The sequence below is a fragment of the Trichechus manatus genome, unplaced genomic scaffold (genome assembly GCF_000243295.1).
Source record: "Trichechus manatus latirostris isolate Lorelei unplaced genomic scaffold, TriManLat1.0 scaffold00207, whole genome shotgun sequence".
NCBI lineage: Eukaryota > Metazoa > Chordata > Mammalia > Sirenia > Trichechidae > Trichechus > Trichechus manatus.
The window spans coordinates 1,144,668-1,157,720 of record NW_004444143.1 but is presented as its reverse complement, the minus strand read 5'-3'; positions in this window follow the sequence as shown (position 1 = coordinate 1,157,720).

The window sequence follows — 13,053 nt, the reverse complement described above, 5'->3', positions numbered from 1 at the left end:
GCACAATGGAGCAAACTGCTGTCCCGGCCTGTGCTCTTCTCACGGCTAGTTGTAGATTGGACCATTGTGATTCGTAGGGTTTTCAATGGCTGACTTTTGGAAGTAGATCGCCAGGCCTGTCTTCCAGATAAGAATACTAACACCCTCCCATATCCTCTTACCTTCTCTGTCACAGAATTTTTAGCAATGCATATGGCCACCAGACTAAAGATTACATTTTTCAGCCCCGTTTGCATTTAAATTGGCCATATGACTTCATCTGGCTGATGGGAAGTGTGGGAAGTAAGGTGGGCAATTGTGGTGAAATGAGTTCCTTTATGAGTCCTGGTGGTGTAGTGGTTAAGAGCTACGGCTGCTAACCAAAAGGTCAGCAGTACAAATTCACCAGGTGCTCCTTGGAAACCCTATGGAGCAGTTCTACTCTGACCTATAGGATCACTATGAGTTGGAATTCACTGGAAGGGGCCCAGCAGCAGAGCTGGTGGTGACAGATGGTAGGGCCAGGAGGAGGCCTCCATAGCCGAGAAAAGCTGAGAGTTGTCCTGCATTGAAGTAGGGAGACTTTGCCTACATGCTTCCTGATCGTGATCCTGAGTTCTCGTCTGCTGATCCCGATCTGGTGTTGTGCCCTGTTACCTCCTTAATAAACCACTTAACTGTAAGTATGGTCTGTGAATTCTGTGTGGCCTTTGCTTCAAATTACAGATCCCAGCAGGGAAGTAGAGAGCGTCCTGGGGAGGATGGCTGATGTCAGAATTGGTAAAAAGTTTGGAGAGTAGAAGCATGTCTGACCTCCATCTCATAGGGATCTCCCCTGAAGGTAGACAGATGCTGATCCTACCACTACCACCATTTCACAGCAATATATTGTTGCTGGTGGAAACCCCGTGTTCCGCTTGGCATGACTTGTTACAGCCAATAAATAAGTGGCCGAGGTGCAAGAAGAAAAGTGCCTTTATTGCACAAGGAAAGGAGCAATTGAGGCTGTTGCCTTCAAGACTGCTCGCAGGCAGCTTGGGGAGGTGGGCTTTTACAGAGAGCAGACAAGGAAATGCAAATTCATCATGAATATTCAGGATTGACCTTCATGCAGGCGCTCAGAGCTTGGGAATGACTATACATTTTTTTCTAGACAAGGATTCCATCCCCCAGGATGGAGGAAGAGGTCAATTTTCCTTTATTAGCATGTTAAGTCTCCACTCAGAGGTAGGGTGAGCCCATCTATGACCCGTTCTTTGGTTATCTCGTCAAGGACAATTTCAGAAGAATGTGAGCTTATTCTGCTCAGTGTAGGAGGATAAGCCAGAGCAGGTGTTTCTGCCTCATTCCCTCCTTTCTTTGAGCATTGGTCACTTGCACCGATGGCCGTTCTAAACTATTGGGCAATTGTGAATCTAGTCTGGTGAGTCCTATAAGGGGATAGGGCTTTTCCAGGGAACTTTTAAATTAGCAGAGGAGGCGGGGAACAGACGGCAGATTCAACAATTGCTCAGATTATCTGCCTGGGAAACAGTGTTGGAAGGTTGGATGAATTGGCTGTTTTCCAACTCAGCTTGGGCTACGAGAATCTCTTGGAAAAGGACGGTCCGAAACAAGGCATGATTTCATTCAGGAGGTGCTTCACAACCGCGATGACCTTTTCAGTCCTGCAAGGAAAAGCTTCAACTCAGTTAGTAAAGGTGTCGATAAAAACTAACAGATATTTGTAATTCCCAGGAACTAGAGGCATCTCAGTGAAACTCACCTTCCAGTCATCTCCAGGCATTACCCCAGCTTGCTGGACCCTGGAGGCACTTTCGCAGTGTTCTTGGTATTATTTTTCATGCAGGTGGGGCAGCTCTTTAGCACTGCTGAAATAGTGGCATGGACCTTTGGTCTAATTAAATGTCTCTTAACCCCATCATATAGTCCATCAAGTCCATAATGGGTGGACTGGTGGGCTCTCTGTAGGCTAAGTTATGAAGGAATAAAAATCTTTTCATGGTGGGGAGTACAGCCGTCCGTCTTTGTTTAGATTGGCCCGCCCAGGTCTTGGCAACATTTTTATCTGTTGGGAATAGTCCAGGTGGAGGTCTGGTGGCGGCAACTCTAAATGGGGAATTAGTGGGGCTATTACAACAGGGTTCTGTTGAATTGTAGCTTTTTTTTTGCTGCTGCATCTGCTTTGTAATTACCCTTGGCCACCATGGTATCCCCTTTCTGATGCTTTTTTGCGGTGTACTACTGCTACTTGGGTGGGTAGGAGAACAGCTTGTAAAAGTTGTAAGATCTCTTGAGAATATTTAATGTTCTTACCTCCTGCCGTTAGGAGCCCTCTTGCCTTCCAGATTGCCCCGTGTGCATGTAATACCTCAAATATGTACTTGGAAGCAGTATAAATAGTAGCTCACTTACCTTTGGCGATTTTGAGGGCCTGTAGCATGGCAATGAGCTCAGCCTTCTGGGTGGAGGTAACTGGAGGAAGTGCATTAGCTCTAGAACCTCTTCTAAGACCACCGTATATCTAGCTTTTCTTTTCTTTTCCCCTTCTATGTAACCGCGTCCATCAGTGAACAGTTCAAGGCTGCGATGGTGATCAGTGGTTCATCCACATGTTGGAGGAGGACACCATTGGTTAGGGTCAGTTGCCTCAGTTTTTGAGCCAAAGCTGATCCAAAATGAGCAGGAATGTTGTTAAAGTTCTGTGAGAGGACTTGCCAACACAACTGCTGTGTTTGTCCTGTTCCTGGGTCCTCCCACTCGAAGGCGAGGATTTCTTGACTTTTTTCTTCCACTCGGATGCAAAAGACGGCATCTTTCAGGTCTATAACAGTGAACTTGGAAAAGGTGGGTGACAAGGTCAACAGCAGGGTATATGGGTTGGGGACTACAGGGTGGACTGTGACAGTCCCCTGGTCGACTGCTCACAGATCTTGAATGAACCAGTATTTTCTGTTTTTGTTCTTCACTGGCAGGATGGGGGTGTTGAACCGTGACTGACACAGTCTGAGCAGAGTCCGTGTTTCAAGGATCTGGTGATGCTTGTGTCCAGTGCCTATCAGGCTTCAGCTCGGATGTGACCTACACCAGGTAACAATTCAGTGACAATGGGAGGGACATCTTGTTTGCTCTCCCCAGTATTTTGTTGGCTCACACCTATGGCACTACTGCATCTCTGATGTCCGGATCAACTAACCCTCGTAATGTTCTTCTTTCCCATAGTTAGTTGGTGACCCGGTAGTGAGGGCCATTTGTAACTGTCACCCGTTTTTTGTAAAGGAAGGAGGGTGTGTTAAAGATTTTTCTTGTATAGAGCAAGTTAGAGGTTGTAGGAAGGGAAGGTGCTGTTCTTTTCCTGTCTGCCTCATCTGGGTAGCATTTTTTTTGAGTCAGAAGTGAGTGGGTCACTCCAGTATCTACCAGAAACTTTACAGGTTCTCCTTCTGCCCTCATTATAACTAGAGGCTCAGGTGGAGGACTTGTCTCGGATTCCCTCTCAGTCTGACCCATCTTCTAGTGGCATGACCAGGCACTGGGTTGCCTCTCTCTTTTTTAGTTTTTTTGTTTATTTTGTATACTCTCACTTTCAATGACCAACTGCCAGTTGCACTGGTCTGTTTCGAAAAGGGTGTGGCGTCTTCTCAGCTCTTGCCGTCTTGGTCTTTCCCCATTTTTTTGTTCTCTTGGGGGATGGCCTTCAGCCTTCCAGGCGGCAGCTAGGAAGGCTGCCTGGCACTTTTGGTCTGCTTCTTTCTCTGTTTTTGCTCTTTACCTCAGTTAGGGCGAACCTGGCAGGCCAGTTCCACTAGCTGAGAGATTTTTAACCCTATACCTTCTACCTTCTGAAGCACTCCTTTAATATCGGGGGGTACTTGGCCCTATAAAAATTATATTGACCATTCGGGCATTTTTAGGGCTCTCAGGATCCAGATCAGTGAACTTGTGAACTTGCTCCTAAGATACTAGGGCTCTCTTGAGAACTGGTCTCACCCAGGGTGTTTCACTTTCCCTAACGGCCAAATCAAAAACAAAAACCAAACTCATTGCAGTTGAGTCCATTCTGACTCATAGTGACCCTACAGAATAGAGAACTGCCTCACAGGGTTTCCATGCAGCAGCTGGTAGGTTGAACTGCCGATCTCTTAGTTAGCAGCCAAGCTCTTAATCAGTGCAGCACCAGGGCTCCAGAGGGTGAACCAGGCGCCCAAAAGTTGTTCTGCTCCGTGTGTGCCCTGGTGAGCTCACTGGCGGGACAGAAGGACCCGGGAGGGGTGGATACGAAGGTTGAGGGGGCTTAACAGTGGGGCTGTCATTGGTGCGACAGGTCCGTTGGGTGGAGGCAGGGCATAGGGAGGGGGCGGTGCAGGTGCTGAGGCAGCCGGAGCTGGAAGATCCTCCTCAGGGTCAGGAGGCAGGACTGGCAGTTGCGATTTATCAGTTCCTTTCAGAACTAAGATTTTACATTTTTCTGTAACTCTTTGTTCTGATAAAGAGTCATGAAAGCTTTCACATAATACTTTTCATCTCATTTACCCTTGAGAGTACAGAAAAGACCAAGTTGGAGGATAGTATAATTTAGAGACTAAATTTGCTGGCCACTTTTCCTTATCTGCCAATTGATATTGAGGCCATGTGGTGTTACAAAAGAAAATCATTTTTTTCTTTTTCATAGGGTCTGACTCGTAATACTCCTGGTTCTTAAAGATGCATCTTAGTGGGCTGCATCCCAGGATCTCTTGAACCTTCCTCATTTTCTAGACACACACCTGCTTACACATTCACACAACCTAATTCAGTGCACCAACAGGTACCTAGAGCCTTTTACACCCTTAACAGTCAATACTCCCGCTTCCTGGGACTCTTCTAAGGACTTCCCTAGGAATTAGCCTGTTACTTACCAAACCTAGAGCCTTTTACACCCTCAACGGTCAATACTCCTGCTTCCTGGGACTCTGTTAAGGCCTTCCCTAGGTGCTTACCAAATAATCTCAGATATCTAGAGCCTTTTACGCCCTCAATGGTCAATAGTCTTGCTTCTTGAGACTCTTCTAAGGCTTTACCTAGGTACTTATCAAATAACCCTAGGCACATTTCGTGTCTTCCACGGAGGCACCGTTGGGTCCAAGGCAGGTCGGCCTTTAGGACCGTCCTGAGGTCTCCTGGAGAACTCTCTGGGTGGTGCCAGATATTTGGCGGGGTCCCCAGCACAGCCTATCTCAGGAACCGAGTGATGACTCCTGACTGGCCAGAAATGTTGCCAGGTGGAAACCCCAGGTTCTGCTCAACGTGACTTGTTACAGCCAATAAACCAGAGGCCCAGGTGGAAGAAGAAACGCGCCTTTATATTGTTGCCCAAGGAAAGGAGCAATTGAGGCTTTTGCCTCCAAGACTGCTCTCAGGCAGCTTGGGGAGGTGGGCTTTTACAGAGAGCAGACAAGGAAATGCAAATTAGTCATGAATATTCAGGATTGATCTTCATGCAGGCCCTCAGAGCTTGGGGATGACTAGGCATTTTCTTTAGACAAGGGTTTGATTCTCTGGGTTGGAGGAAATAGATTTTTCTTAATTAACATGTTAAGTCTCCACCAAGAGGCGGGCTGAAGCCATCCCTGGCCCATTCTGTGGTGATCTTGTCAAGGACAATTTCAGAAGAATGTGCAGCTTATTCTGCTCAGTGTAGGAGGCTAAGCCAGAGCGGGTGTTTCTTAGAAGGGTTGGGCTCTGAGGCTGTCTGCCTCAATATGGGCCGTATGCCCCTATGGTGGAAGGATGCACTCCACTCTCCTTGTTCCGTTTTCCCACTTGCTGGAATGTGGATTGTGAGGGGCCATCTTGGACCAGGTAGATGAGGGCAACACCATAAGGATGGAAGAGAAACAAGATAGAAGGAGCCTCAGTCCCCAACATCTCAGAGGAGCCACACCAACCCTGGACTGCTATATGAGGAATAAGCTTCTACCTTGTTTAAGCTACTTGTGGTAGCTAGTCTCCAAAGATGGTCACTAAGAACTTCTCCTCCGATATGTACATGCTGTCTTTCCCATCAAGAGGTAGAGTCAAAAGTAGACTTACCTTGAATCTGAGTTGACCTTGTGACTTACTTTGACCAGCAGAATGCAATGGAAGTGATGCTATGCTAATTCTGATGCTAGGCCTTAAGAAGCCTTATACAGTTTCTGCTTTAAGGAGCCCAGCTGCCATGGTATAAGGAAGTTCAAGCTCCCTTCCTGGAAAGGAAGGCCACACAAAGACCCCTGTAATATGAGACACCACATGGAGAAGAACCGAAACACCCCAGCTGACAGCAAGTGCCAAGGCCCCAGACAAGTGAAAGACATCATCTTTCAGCTTCCATGCTATCCCAGCCACCAGCCAAATGCTTGAGTGATCCCAGGCAACATCATGTGGAGCAGAACCACCTAGTCAGCTCATAGAATCATGAGAAATAATAAATCATTGTTGTTTTAAGCCACTATATTTTGGAGGTGGTCCATTACACAGAAAAGACAAGCAAATTGCACTGATATTTTGAAAACTTTGTTACTATAGTCAAATCTATGTCCTACCTGATACAGTCAGTTTCAAATTCCTGGCTTGAGCTAGTTGTGTTAATAACATGATGTATGTGAAAATTCTGGGATTATGGCACACATAGTCTAAGGAAAGGCTGAGTATGTGAACAGCAGAGGAAAGAGACTGATGGAACTTTGGACAGATCTAGACTGCCACTAGGGCTCTCTCTCCATTGCTTGCCTGGTAAACCCTACCTCTATGATGTTAATGAGGTGGGATTAGAGGCAGTTATGTTAATGAGGCAGGACTCAGTCTATAAGATTAGTTTGCGTTTTAGGCCAATCTCTTTTGAGATATAAGAGAGAGAAGTGAGGAGAGGCAGGGGGACCTCATACCACCAATAAACAAGAGCCAGCAGAATAGTGTGTCCTTTGAATCTGGGGTCCCTGTGCTGAGAAGATCCTCGACTAGGGGAGATTGATGACAAGGACCTTCCCCCAGAGCCGACAGAGAGAGAAAGTCTTCCCCTGGAGGTGATGCTCTGAGTTTGGACTTTTAGCCTCCTAGACTGTTAGAGAATAAATTTCTGTTTGTTAAAGCCATCCACTTGTAGTATTTTTGTTATAGCAGCACTAGATGACTAAGACAGATGGGGTAACTCTGAGGCACATGATCTACTGTCCCCTAGAAATCCCCAGCAAGACTAAGCACCCATTGCCCTAGATAGCATGCCCTTTGTTCATGCACCCTTCCTCATCTCACTTTCCCACCCTCCAGCAGTGTTCTCTGAACCTCCCAAGTGAATGACCTGCACTTCAATCCTCTTCTCAGAGCCTGGTTCTGGGAGAAGCCAAACTAAGGCTAAGGGGATGTTATTCCCAGAAGGAAGAAGGAGCACTAGGCCATTGGGACAATAGGTGCCCATGACATCTCTCCATCCCCATTCCCTTCTCAAAAGAATCTGCTGCTTTCAGTTTCAAAACAGGAAATACGTATGCCTACCCCCGGCTCTGACTGATTAAACCAGGGTTTATACCTGACCCAGATGTATCAGTCAAGGCTCTCATCTGCTTACCAGAATCCACTGTGTGAGGGGATGAGTCACCTGGCAGAAAGCAATTTGACCTTTGGTCTTGGTTCCTGAGAGCTGGAACACACCTGAGGCTAATGAGTGGTCTCTGACCAGACTAACAGGGACCACTGGGGGCCCAGTGTTGACTAAGCCTCAGAAGACATGATGTAATCTATCATGGCCATATGGTGAGGCTGATGAGAGCCCTGAACCCTAAGGCTCAAATGAGCTTCCTGGTTGGTGACCATGCATGGGAGAGGGTAGCATATCCCCCTTTGGGACATGGAAGCTTTGTGCTGGGTCCCCTCTCAGACCTCACCTTATGCATCTCTTTGTTTCTATCCTTTTTGGTTGTAATAAATACGTACCTGTAAGTATGGTGTACTCTCCATGAATTCTGTGAGTTGTTCCAGAAAATTAACAAACCTACAGGGGCAGTGAGAGCCAGCAGGGGCTAGCATCTGCTTATTTGGCAGTCTGAAAAAAGGTGTCCTTCTAACTTGTGAGCTCTGACCTAGATCCAGGTGGCTAGGGTCAGAGAGAGAGTGTGCTGGTGATGAGGGTGGAGTAGGGGGAAGGTGAGACTGGATCCAACTCCACACTTTGGGGATTGAATTCATGCTGATCTTTACCACGCAGTGAGTGATGAAGGTGGGATTTACCTTACTTAGTGTGCACTGTAACTAGCAGAAACAAAAAAGGGGATGTGTTCAAGGACAGTAGGGAGCAGAGCCCGCTGAGTCTCTAGGAGGGCCAGAGAATCCTTCCTGGGGGCTACACAGATCTTACTGCCACCGTGGAGAACAAAGATACAGCTCACACCGTTAATGCCACCAGGATTTTCTGCTAAGATCTCTGTTGTACACATCACAATCAGTTTCACAGGTTGCCTTCTTCTTCCCCCCACCCTCTTTGAAATCAGACTCCAATGTGAGCACTAAACTGTTTACAGGTGAAATATGATGTCTGGAATTTGCCGCAAAATGACACATACTTGGGGGGGGGGAATGAATGGAGAAAGATTGGTCACTTTTGGATGGCTGTTGGGGCTGAACAGGTTTGTGGAAGTTTCTTATACTCTTCTGTCTACTTTTACGTCTTTTCATAATTCTCCAAAATAAAAAGTTAAAAAAAAAAAAAGCCTCATATGGGTACATTTGATTGGTAGAGTGCAAGACACATACCTCTACCTCAGCAGCAAGGAAGGCTGGGAAAGTGAATTTTTTCCCTCTAAATTGGGGAGGCAGGATTCATAAGGTGAGAAATTCCCAAAATGTAGAAATGAAGTTGGAAAGGGTCTGGGCAGCTAGAAATCATGAGCAATGTCCACAATACAAGAAGAACCAATCTATAGGGTCTGCCTTACCAAACCTGGGTAAGATAATAGTTTAATTCTTTGGTCAAAATAAAATGGAAAACCACAATAAGATACATTTACTAGAATGGAAAAAAAAAAAAAAACTCTGACAATACCAAGTGCTGACAAAGATAAGGAACAACCAGAACTCTGATACATTGCTGATGGGAATGAAAAAGGGTGCAAATTCTGTCTCAGTCATCTAGTGCTGCTCTAATAGAAATCCCACAAGTGGATGGATTTAGCAAAGAGAAGTTTATTCTCTCACAGTCCAGTAAGCTACAAGTCCAAATTCAGGGTGTCAGTTCCAGGGGAACACTTTCTCTGTTGGCTGTGGAGGAAGGGCCATGTCATCAATCTTTGTTTGGTCTGGGAGCTTCTCTGTGCAAGAAACTCAGGTCCAAAGGATGCGCTCTGCTCCCAGCACTGCTTTCTTGGTGGTATGAGGTTGCCATGTGTCTCTGCTCGCTTCTCTCTTTTACATCTCAAAAGAGATTGCATCAAGACACTAATCTTGTCAACCTCATCAGCACAACCTCATCACAGTGATAGAATTTATAACACACGAGGAGATCACATATAATCTCATCACAGTGGTAGAGTTTACAACACATAAGGAAATCTCATCAGATAACACAATCATACAATACTGGGAATCATGAGTAGCCAAGTTGCTACCCACATTTTTGGGGGGACACAATTCAATCCATGACAAATACTTTGGAAGCAGTTTGGCACTTTCTCATAAAGTTAGACATATACCTACCATATGACTAAACTCACAGGTATTTATCCAAGAGAAGTGAAAACTTAAGTTCACGCAAAAAACCATGCGCTATGTCAAGAGTGGCTTTACCTATAATTGTCCAAAACTGTAAACAACCCAAACGTCCTTCAACAAATGAACGGATAAACAAACTGTGGTATAACCACACCGTAGAGTACTACACTCAGCAATTAAAAGGAATGAACTATCGAGACGTAACGACATAGATGAATCTGAAATGCATCATGCTAAGTGAAAAATGCCAGACTCAGAAGGCTAGATATGTATGATTCCATTTACATGACATTCTGGAAAAGGTAAAACTATAGGGACAGTGAAGGGGACAGACAGGGACTGGAGATGGTGAGAACAGATGACAACAAAAAGAAATGAGGGAGCTTTGTGGGATGATAGAATTCGTCTATATTTTTATCAAGGTGGCGATTGGATAGCTGAATGCATTTGTCAAAACTCATAAAACTATACATTAAAAAGGATTAATTTTACTTTATGTAAATTTTATGTGAATTTAAAAAAATTTAATGAAATGGAAAGCATAGGCACCACAGAATCTCTAGTAAAGAGGTTTCATGCTCTTGTTATTTCCTGTGAATTGCAATGTTGATGACTAACCAAGTGTTTCCTACCCAGTGCTGGCTTGCTAGACGGTGAGTGATGTGGAATGCTAGCGGCCCATCAGTATTTTTTCTCCCCTTCTTTTATTGAAATAGACTTTGTAGTTGGGCATATGAGTACATTTTATGTAGTTGGGCCAAGACGACATTTCTCAGCTTCTTTGGAGCTAGGTGAGGCCATGGAACTGTCTTCTGGCCAAAAGAATGTGGGAAGAAGCAATGTGGGCAACTTCCAGGTTGTATTCCTAAAGGCAGAGAGTGTACCCTCCCTCTCTCCTTCCTTCCTATTGGCTGGAATGTGGACCTAATACAGCAGTGGAGCAGCCATCTTAGGCCACACGGCTAACTTTTTATTTGTAAAATGAAGACTTTTTAAATATAATTAATGTTTGATGGTTTCATCAGCTGTGGTTCATCCATACCATAAATGCAGTCATTACAAATAAGTTAGAACTCTAAAAGCTAATTTGGAGGGATTTTACCTGAGAAAAGCAAAATGTAGAGAATTGAATATAGTATGATCCCAAGAAATGACAAAAAAGAATCCCCTGGAAATATGTGCATAGATGTTTACATATTTGTGTGATGGTAGAGAAAGCTATGAAAGGATATATTTCAAGCTGCTAACATTGGTAATACTGGTCCCCTGGGCTAGGGTAGGAGATAGGGAAGGGTAAGAGCAAAAACACGGTTGACACACAATAGTAAAACAAATATAAACAACTAAAACCACTAAAGTCTTAGAAGAAAACGTAGGGATAATGCTTTGGGATCTAGTTTTTTACAACAGATTCTTAGATATGACACCAGAAGTCAAGCAACAAAAGACAAAATGGATAAATTGGACTTCATCAGAATTAAAAACTTGTGTGCTTCAAAGTAATTTATCAAGAAAGTGAAGAGGTAACCCACAGAATGGGAGAAAATATTTGGTAACCATATAACTGATAAGAGTTTAATATCAAAAATATATAAAGGACTTCTATAACTCAACAACAAAAAGACAAACAACCCAATTTTTAAAAAAATGGGTAAAAGACTTGAATAGACATTTCTCCAAAGAGACATACAAATTGTCAATAAGCAAATGAAAAGATGGTCAACACCATTAATCATTAGGGAAATGCAAATCAAAGCTACAATGAGATGCCATTTCATCCTCACTAGGATGGTGTCTTAGGCTGGGTTCTCTAGAGAAACAAAACCAGTAAAGTGTATAAATATATATATAGAGAGATTTATATCAAGGAAATGGCTCATGCAGTTGTAGAAGCTGGAACGTCCCAAGTCTGTGGGTCAGGCTGGAGGCTTCCGATTCACTTAGCTGCAGGGGCTGGTGAACCCAAGATCTGCAGGTCAGACAGCAGGGCTCTGGCTCACAGGCTGCGAAGACCAACGAATCCCAAAATCAGCAGGTAAGACGGCAGGTAAGTTGCTAGCTCAAGTCCCAAGAACCGGAAGTCAGAAGAACAGGAGCCAGCTACAGGATCCAAATCGAGCAAAAGCCCTTGAGCCTTGCCAGAAAGTCCACCTATATTGGATGCAAGCCACACCCCCAAAGAAACGCCCTTCCAACCGATTGGCCACTTACAGCAGATCCCATCACGGAGGTGATCACATCACTAAATGACCGCCAAACTACGTCATAACTGCCACACCACTGAGAATGATGGTCCAGCCGAGCTGACGTACGACTTCAACAATCACAGATAGCTATCATCAGAAAAAAGGAAAATAGCAAGTGCTGGCAAGGATGTGGGGAAACTGGAACCTTCACCCCTTACTGATGGGAATGCAAAATGGTACAACCGCTGTAGAAAATGTTGGTGATTCCTCCAAAGTTAAACACAGAATTACCATATGACCCAGAAATTCCAGTCCTAGTTATATACCCAAAAGAATAAATATTTCGCCAAATAGCCTGAGCTAGTTAGCTATCCAAATAGATAGAATGACATCGGACTAATTTCTACCTCACGCCATACACAAAAATCAACTCCAGATAGATTACGAATCTAGATGTGAAAGGCAAAGCAAAAGTTTTTCAAAGATAATGTAGGAGAATAAATTCATAACCCCAAAGTAGGTAAATATTTCTTAATCAAGACCTCAAAAAAGAGCTAATTATAAAAAAAAGATTTTTGACTATATTAACATGAAAAACTTGCATTCATCGAGAGCTATCTTAGGGTGATGGTTACACATTTATATTTAAACAGGTCGTTAGCACTTAGAGATGCGTACTGACTAAAAAGTTTTGGATAAGACATCTGGAATTTGTTTAAAATAATCCAAGGGAAAAGTAGATACCAGTAGAAAGGAAATAAGATTGGCCACAAATTGACACTTTTTAAAGCTGATGATAAGTCTCTGTGAATCTCTTCTCTCTACTTTTGTGTATGTTTGAGATTTTCCGTTAAAAAAAGATACCATTAGAAGATGTTCACAAGAGTGGGAGAAGATATTTGCAACACATCACACAGACAAAGCATTTAAGTCCTAAAGGGGCCCACCAGCCCAGGGGCAAGGAGGAGAAGGCAGGAGGGGGCAGGAAAGCTGGTAATGGGGAAGCCAAGGTCCAGAAGGGGAGAGTGTTGACACATCTTAGGGTTGGCAACCAATGTCACAAAACGATGCCTGTATTAATTGTTTAATGAGAAGCTAATTTGCTCTGTAAACCTTTATCTAAAGCACAATAAAAAAAGGAAAAAAGGATTTAGGTCCCGAATAT